Source organism: Benincasa hispida, chromosome 9, assembly GCF_009727055.1.
Source record: "Benincasa hispida cultivar B227 chromosome 9, ASM972705v1, whole genome shotgun sequence".
NCBI classification, from domain to species: Eukaryota; Viridiplantae; Streptophyta; class Magnoliopsida; order Cucurbitales; family Cucurbitaceae; genus Benincasa; species Benincasa hispida.
Genome location: NC_052357.1, coordinates 33,169,759 through 33,179,070, shown reverse-complemented (window position 1 = coordinate 33,179,070; position 9,312 = coordinate 33,169,759). Strand labels below are relative to the sequence as shown.

The following is a 9,312-nucleotide window of genomic DNA, read 5'->3' as shown; positions in this document are numbered from 1 at the left end:
AAAAGTGTCGCAGGCAAAGTCTAACGCATAAGGCATGCGTCGGAGGGATTCAACGCAAGGAAGATTAATTGATTCAGGCTGTTTGTGTCAAATCACCATTTACAAGCATGGGAATCTGCAGCGGGCGGTATCTGAAAAGCATCCGAGTGTCAGGCGACTGACCAGGGTATGGAATTTAATACTGTCCATCATCAAGTTGGAGAAGACCAATGCCTATAAATAGAAGAAATCCCACCAGATGAAAGAGGTTAAGTTTCTAGAATCTTACATCTTTTAGCTCACTACATAATTATGTAATTTTGAGACCGTAGAGCTATGCTGTGGTGCCAAGAAGAACAAAAGGGAAGAGAACCACCACCATCGCCGATCAAGGAGCGGAGGAAACTAAGCTCGAGAGAGACATTTCTTCCAATTCTTCCACAAGTGGTTGTACACGAACCAGAATTGAGCCAAAGAGGACAAGAGATTGTACTCTGCGACTTGACTGCTTTCATTTCATCTTACTTATCATTTTCATCTTCTCATTTGATTAAGTGTTGGTTTTGTAAAGACAATCAGTTTCTTTATAAATTCACATATTTGATCTATCATACTTTGTCACTATTTATTTCTTGTTTATGTTGGATGTATCTATAACTTCATGCAAAATTCCATTTCGAATGGTTAAGCCAACTAAATCAATTGGTAAAAGCAGCTTTAGCTTAAATGATTCGAGAGAATAAGTAAGCCAGCATCCAGTTAGAAACGCTAATATATCTAAAGATAGACGCACTGGTGTTTTATTGCATCCTATGTTTGACGCATACATCCTAGAGATAGGTATTGTTTGATATTTGCATTGAGAAGTGTCGAATAGAGTCTAACGTATAAATGGAGAAAAACAAGTCATCTCATTCGCATCATATTCTTGTTCGTGTACATCTAACTTAGATCGACGCATATCACATGCATGACACTCCACTTTCACTTGACCCATCATTCTCTACTCGACCCTTTTGTATTTTCTTGCACACACACACAGTAGCTTAGTGTAAATAACTCATTTCTAAATTTACTTAGGATATTTCTACAACAGTTACCATGCAAGGTCTACGTTAGCTTTAATCTGAGTCCCTGAGTTCGACCTTGGACTTACAAGGAACCTGAGTTGGATCTATACTTTGATCTGAGTCAGGAAAACTTGAACGTCTATAGAGTAGTGTCATGCGTCCTGTTGCACATCACTAATGCATCAATGCGTCACTAGCGCATCATAAACGCATCAACGCATCATTCATATTTACACTTATTTTTCCAATTACTTTATACAATACACTCCTAAGCTCAAATCACGAAATCAACGAACAAGTTTTTGGCGCCGTTGCTGGGGATTCAGCAACAAAACTAACTAGAAATTTTGCTTGTATCTTTTGTAGGAAAACTTCAACTGAGGGAGTATTACGAGCTAAGCCGAAGCTTGTAAACGTTTATGAGCAGGGAAAACACCCCTGAACTTGTATAGGACCCCGAAGTTGAAAGGACCTTCCGACGAAGAAACCGATATAATCGTCGCCGTAGGTTAAAGAAACAACTGTTCAGGCAAAAAACCAAGCAATAACAAATGGCAGACGAATAAGCAAATCAAAACTTAGCTCAACAGCTAGCCCACGCTGTGCAAAATCCTATCATAATGGTAATTAGTAGTATGCGTCCCATGAGGGAGTATGCGTCTCCTGGGTTGTATGATTTCTCACTAGGGATCATATATCCAATGCTAGATGAGACAAGATTTGAGATGAAATCTGTGATGTTACAAATGCTCCAAACAACTGGACAATTTGGGGGTGCTAGGGGAGAAGACCCTTATGCCCACATGAAATGTTTCTTGAAGACGTGCAACTCGTTTGTGATTCCTGGAATCACTCCAGAAGCTATTAGGTTATCTTTATTCCCATATTCTCTGCGTGATGATGAAAAGCAATGGGTAAGTTCTTTGGAGCCTGGAGAGATCACAACCTGGGAAAAGTTGGAGAAATTCATGTAAAAATACTTCCCACTCACCACAAATGCAAGAAGGTGGAAAGAGATCATGAACTTCGAGCAGGAAGAAGCTGAAACCTTGAGTGTCGCATGGGAGTATTTTAAAGGATTAGTCAAGAATTGCCCCAATCATGGATTACCGTTAACCATCCAGATGGAGACTTTCTATGGTGGATTAAACAGAGCATCTCAAATGGTAGCCGACGCAGCTGTAGCTGGCGGTATCATGAAAAAATCTTATAATGAAGCTAAGGAAATACTGAACCGCATAGCCAAGCATAATATGGAATAGGTAGATGAAACTTATGACGCAAGAGTAGAAAGAAAGAGGCGATCTAAGAATGTGAATTCTATCGACTCTAATGCAATAACCACGCTCTCTGCACAAGTGGCTACTATGACAAACCTTTTGCAGAATATGTCACTTGGGAACCCATCAAACTCGCAAAAGGTAAATCAGGTAGAAACATTCATACAACCCATGGTTAGCTGTGTGGGCTGTGGAGATCTCCATTCCTACTCTGATTGCTCACAAAATCCGCAATCGGTATGCTTTATTAAAAATAACCCATTCTCAAACACATATAATCCCAGATGGAGGAACCATCCAAATTTCTCTTAGGCAGGTAATCAATAGGAGCCACACCACTCAAGGGTAAACCAGCAGCAGAGGCAAGGACCACCACCTGGATTCCAGCCAATGTAGTAGTCGCACCAACAACCCTTTAATAGAGAAGGTCATGCGTTGAGTTCAACATCTCCGCTTGAAAACCTCTTAAAGGAGTATATCACCCAGAACGACGCATTGCTAAAAAGCCAAACGTCTTCCATCAGAACTCTAGAGATACAGGTGGGGCAGATTGCGAGTGAGTTGAAGAATCGATAGCCTGGAGTCTTGCCTAGCAACATGGAAACCCCAGGGAATACCAATGGAGTAGTAGAGTCGACGAGGGAGTATGACACAAATACGTTCAAAGTAAATGAGTAAGGAGTGAAGCCTTACTTTGAAAATGGTGTAGAACGACATAAGTCATCCCTTTTACTACGCGATGCAAATTAAGGCTTGCGTCAAAGCATCCCTATGTTCACATCGACACATATTCTAGGGACGCTTCTTCCACCTTCATTTCTTTTGCATTATGTATTTTATCACTGCATTTATGTTTACTCATTGTTTGCTTGTCTTTGCGTTATGTTTTAAATTGATTGATGATTGTTATTTCTTTCTTATTGAAGAGATTTATTTAATTTAAATAAAAAAAAATTTGTGTACAATCAGAAGAAGCTTAGGATGGGAATAAAACTGACACGTTGGATTTAAGCCAACACATGGCCCAAAATCGAAAGGACGCATCTCGAAAACACAAAACACTCGATTGCTTAGAAACCCTAGGCACGTTCTTTCGTCTTCTTAATAAATGAGGATGTCAGGGGCCCCTGACGTCACCGTTCTCTCTCTCCAGACCTATAAAGTGCACACCTTTAGACCTGTCTCTTATACACATCTAGATGTGTATAAGAGACAGTCTTCAACCTGACTTCGAAAAAAAAACCCTATTTCTCAAACTTCACCGCCCCTTCAATCAAGTTCGCTACGCCGGTCAGCCTTCAGCAACAATGTCTTTAGCATCTGACAGCCAAAACCAATTGATGAGCTACGGAGGCAAATTGCCGGTAAGTTCCTTCTCATCTTCTTCTGTTTCAATGTCATCCCCTCCAAACCCTCGCCAAACCTCAAAAAACCCCTTTCTAACCAAGCCTTCACATGGCGGGAATTCTTCCATATCCCAACGACCATCTCGGTCGAAACCAATCAAAACCACCACAAATTCGAAAACCTCTAAAACCCACCAAAAACCCAAAACCTCCGCAAAACCTAAACCCAAAACTCCAACCAAACCGAGGCCGTAGCGCCCTTCTTCCTCCGCAGCTGCTGAGAAACCATACACAAAGCCCGCCCCACCACCGTTTATTCCAAATATTACGTTGGGGGGTGCGACATATGACCCTATTCCCGCTCATCTCTACATTGAACCATCGCTCACAGTGCGTCCACTTCCCCTATTATCCATCCAACCCTTAACCACCATTTACCCCATTGAAGCAGAAGGAGCTAGCCAACCTCTTCCGCCACATTCACCCATTATCATCTTCTGGGTCACCGTATACCCCATCCGGCACCCCACCAATCATTCCCCCCAGGCCCAGCTCTGATAGTCCTGCGTCAGCGCGAAATAGCACGGAACATGCGAAATTGGCTCGGAGAGACGAGTAAGAAGATTTCGGAGCGATTTTGGCAAGATTGAATTAGGCCAAGTAGAAGAAGAACAAGTGATGCGTCCTGACCCAACCGACGCATCACTTGAAATCGATGAAGCGGAGCGTTATGCGATGATGCTTGAAGCATAGTTGGAAGAAGAGAGAGAAGGGGAAGTTGGCTCGGATGTGTCGCAACCTAGCCAAACTGACGCGGATGAAGGACCATCGAAAGAAAAGAGAGTGATGAGAAAAAGGAAATTAATTTTGGAGGATGAAGAAGAACAGTTCGCATCTGGTCCTGAGGGTGCAACGCATAAGAGCTGTTCAAGGTCTAATATGTTGGAAAAGGAATTGGAGCAATACCAGCCCGTACGACAGGGGTGAAGGTAGTCAGCCCTCCAAAAAGAGTTGGAAAATGAATTAAGGGAGATGACGTGGGAAGCCAAAGCACACGAGGCGGGAAAACGCAGGGTAACTGATGCGTTACCTAAAAAGACCAAATAGAGGAAGCGTCAGTTTAGTGACATCCTTGTCGAAAAGGGCTTCTTCCCTGAACGCAACCCATTGCTGCCATATATAACCGAAACTGTGGACGCAATGGGCTGGGGTCAACTATGCGTTGGGCATACGAGGATTTGGCCCAACCTTGTCTGCCAATTTTATAGAAGTGAGTTTGATATGGAGAGAAATACAGCGTTCGTTGATGGTGTTTTGGTGCGCTTCTCAACTGACAAAATTAATGAAATGTTCAATATAGCAAGTAACTCGGATGCAGAGGGAAACTGCATCTTGGAACATTCGACTCCAAGCCAAGTAGAAGATGCGTTAAGAGTAGTGGCCAAACCTGGAAGCAAATGGAAAACATCAAGAAGTGAAGTAAAATTCTTAGCTTCCAGGAATCTGAAACCAGATGCAAACTTATGGTATTATTTGATCAAGAAAAGTATCATGCCTACAACGCATGATGAAACATTATCAAGAGAACGTGTCCTGGCCACTTACTGTATCATGCAGCGCATTCCTCTAGACGTAGGGAGGATAATAAGGGACCAGATCAAAGCCATTAAAGCCAAAACACGAGGACGACTTTATTTCCCTTGGCTGATCTGTGCACTGTGTGAATGCGGGGGCATCCCTCTGAGGGATGATTATAAGAAAATCGATGGTCTGATGGATATCAAGTTGATCAGGCATCTGCTTCACAGTTCGCCACACCAGCCTGCCCTACCTCGCAAGGATGCGACAGCCAGACCTCGACCCTCCAGATGCGCCCCCAAAAGAAGATGCGTCCGGGTGATTGAACACAACGATGAAGCTTCGGAGAATGAAGATTACGAAGTGAAGCATGCGTTTACTGATGAAGAAGTGCGGCCAGACCTAAACATCCCTCTCTCAAACTCACCTTTGGCCCCGCAAGAAGGGGGTCTTGATCTAACGCAGCATGAGACTACCAATTTAGATCAAGAAGTCTCTAGTCCCCTTCCTTCGCCCTTACTAGCGCCAATTGCAACTTTTGTGCCGCCTCCTATTATTTTTGAACCAACTGGGTTAGGGTTAAGTAACGCAGGAAATATTGAAAACCCAGTTGAAAGAATTGAAGAGCCAACACCGCCACAACAACGCATTGATATTGATGAGTTGAAAACTTTCATTAGTGATCAACTCAGGCCACTGGCTACGTCTATTGAAACACTTCAACAACAAAATAGGGTTCTAATGGATTACTGCGGCAGCAAACAAGAAGAATGCAAGACCAGTTTGTCTACACAACGCAGTATATTAATCAAGTCTTGGTCGGAATGTTTGCCTTGCCACCGCTACCTGCTCATCTAAGGAACCCTCTGCGCTTCATGGATGAAGACCCTGTAGAAGAACGCAGGGATGACGCGCCAGCACAATAAGTTTGGGGGTGTTAGTTACTTTGTTCTTTGTTTCTATTAATCTTTTGTATTTATCTGCTATGTTTGTTTATTCCATTAGTTATCCAATGAAAATGAATGAAATTTCTATCATTTTTTTATCCTTGCGTTTGTCCTTAGCATACTTTTTTTGTTCTTTAGCTATTTTTTTAGTCTTGTGCGTTGTTTTACCTCAATGATATTAGCAATATGAATTTATAAGTACAGAGTTGGCGTTAGGAAAATCAACAAAGTCTGAACTTTTCTAAAAAGTCTACATGTTTTCTTTCTAACGCATGCAAACTTTAAATCAAAACTCCTTTCGAAACTCTCAAAGCCTTTTCGAAATTTTGTTTCTCTTTTAGTAATGAGGATTTAGCTGATCTCAAAATTTGGGAATGAGGGAAATTCGAGTTAAGACGCATTAATCGAGTATATCAAAAAGAAAGGAAACAAAATAGAAAGATGTTAAACACAAACTCCTCTGTCATTACTCTAAAAGAAAACCACAAATTGGCATGAGTAAAAAATTAGAATAGGCACTTAGCCGTAGTTGGATGCTCGCATGACACCTGTGTGGGCAAGCCAAAATGAAGTTAAGTCTCCTAGAACAATGCATCCCAAGACTCCTCTATCTACTTTAAAGAAGTTGTATCTTGAAATGCGTGCATGCTAGGATCTGAGTTTAGTTGTAAAGGGCTCTCACCCGTAGTTGGATGCTCGCATGACACTCGTGGGGGCAAGCCAAAACGAAAGTGGGACACCTGGAACAACGCATGGGTAACTGAAAATTTATACTTTCTTTTAACCGACATGTATTTTAAAAGCATCTAACGCATTGCTAGTTTAAAAAAAACGAGAATGTTTTGAGAAACGAAAGGAGTTGTTGATAAAAGGCTTACTGCACTTAAAATAAAACATGCTTCCTTTTAGAAAAAAATCAACCTGCGCTACATTTTCCAAACTCCAGTCTCAAGCTTATAAGTAAATATGATGAGAGGTGAACTCTGCACACTAAAGACAATGGAGATAACAAAGAATTATTTATGGAATGTTTGAGGACAAGCATTGCTCAAATTTGAGGGTGTGATAACTTGTAGAAATACAAGTTATTATGGCTCAAAAGTTGGGACAATTAGGGTCTTTAATGATAAAATCTCATCATTTTTAGAGAAAACACATGGAATTACTCATGCAAAAGAATGTTTATTGCTAAAATACTGCGGCACTAACGCATGATATTGCAGGATCTCAACAAAGTCTAATGCATGATTAAGAAAAGTGTTGCAGGAAAAGTCTAACGCATGGGGCATACGTCGGAGGGATTCAATGCAAAAAAGATTCATTGATTCAAGCTGTTTGTGTCAAATCACCACTTGCAAGCATGGGCATCTGCAGCGGCGGCATCTGAAAAATATATGAGTGTCAGGCGGCCAACCAGGGTATTGAATTTAATGCTATCTATCATCAAGTTGGAGAAGATCGATGCCTATAAATAGAAGAAATCCCACCAGATGAAAGAGGTTAAGTTTCTAGAATCTAAGATCTTTTAGCTCACTACATAATTCTATAATTTTGAGACCGTAGAGCTGTGCTGTGGTGCAAAGAAGAACATAAGGGAAGAGAACCACCACCGTCGCCGATCAAGGAGCGAAGGAAACTGAGCTTGACAGATACATTTCTTCAAATTCTTCCACAAGTGGTTGTACACAAACCAGAATTGAGCCAAAGAGGACAAGAGATTGTACTCTACGGCTTGACTTCTTTCATTTCATCTTACTTATCGTTTTCATCTTCTCATTTGATTAAATGTTGGTTTTGTAAAGACAATCAGTTTCTTTATAAATTCACATATTTGATCTATCATACTTTGCCACTGTTTATTTCTTGTTTATGTTGGATGCATCTATAACTTCATGCAAAATTCCATTTCGAACGCTGAAGCTAACTAAATCAATTCGTAAAAGTAGCTTTACCTTAAATTATTCAAGAGAATAAGTATGCTAGCATCAAGTTAGAAACACTAGTATATCTAGAGATAGACGCACTGGTGTTTTATTGCATCCTTTGTTTGACGCATACATCCTAGAGAGGGGTATTGTATGATATTCGTATTGAGAAGTGTCGAATAGAGTCTAACGCATAAACGGAGATAAACAAGTCATCCAATTCGCATCATATTCTTGTTCATGTACATCTAACTTAGATCGACGCATATCACATGCATTACACTCCACTTTCACACGACCCATCATTCTCTACTCGACCCTTTTGTATCTTCTTGCATACACACAACAACTTAGTGTAAATAACTCATTTCTACATTTACTTAGGATATTTCTACAACAGTTACAACACAAGGTTTGCATTAGCTTTAATCTGAATCCCTGAGTTTGACCCTGGACTTACCAGGAATCTGAGTTGGATTTATACTTGGATCTGAGTTAGGAAAACTTGAACGTCTATAGAGGTGTCATGCGTCCTGTTGCACATCACTAACGCATCACGTGTTCACTAACACTCATAAAGCATCCAATGCATCATTCATATTTACACTTATTTTTCCAATTACTTTATGCATACATCCGTAAGCTCGAATCACGAAAATCAACGAAACAGTCACGCCTGTAGCTTTTTCCGAAGGGGTTTCTTGTTGTTATATTATATATATATATTATATATATAAATAATAATTTAAATAAAATATAATAACTTAAAGTAAAATAAAATATAACTTTAGTTTATATTTTATTTTTATTTTATCTTATTTTATTCTTTAAAACCCTACATAGTTATATATATATATATATATATTTAAATCTTCATTCCCTTTTCCCTCTTTTAAAAACAATCAAAATTTCAAATTTAAAACAATTCCCCAAATAACATCTCAATAATCAAAATTAAATTTCCAAAATTCCAAAAATGACCTCAAATATTAGAAGATACTGAAATTACATTAAGAACAAAATTTCAAGGTGTTACACTCTACCCTCCTTAAAGAACTTTCATCCTCAAAAGTTCATTCCTGAAAAAGCTCCAGGTACTGGACTCTCATCTCATCCTCTCGCTCCCAAGTAGCCTCCTCGAATTGGTGATTCTGCTATAAAATCTTCACTAGTACTATCTCCCTGCG

General features: G+C 40.1%; 1 non-coding gene across 1 annotated transcript; it reads right to left on the bottom strand.

The window, feature by feature from the left end:
* Nucleotides 1–2,050: 2,050 nt before the first annotated feature.
* Nucleotides 2,051–2,157, bottom strand: LOC120087464. The gene has a single exon (XR_005484605.1). It is a non-coding gene; the product is annotated as a small nucleolar RNA R71 (small nucleolar RNA).
* Between the last annotated feature and the right edge of the window lie 7,155 nt (nt 2,158–9,312).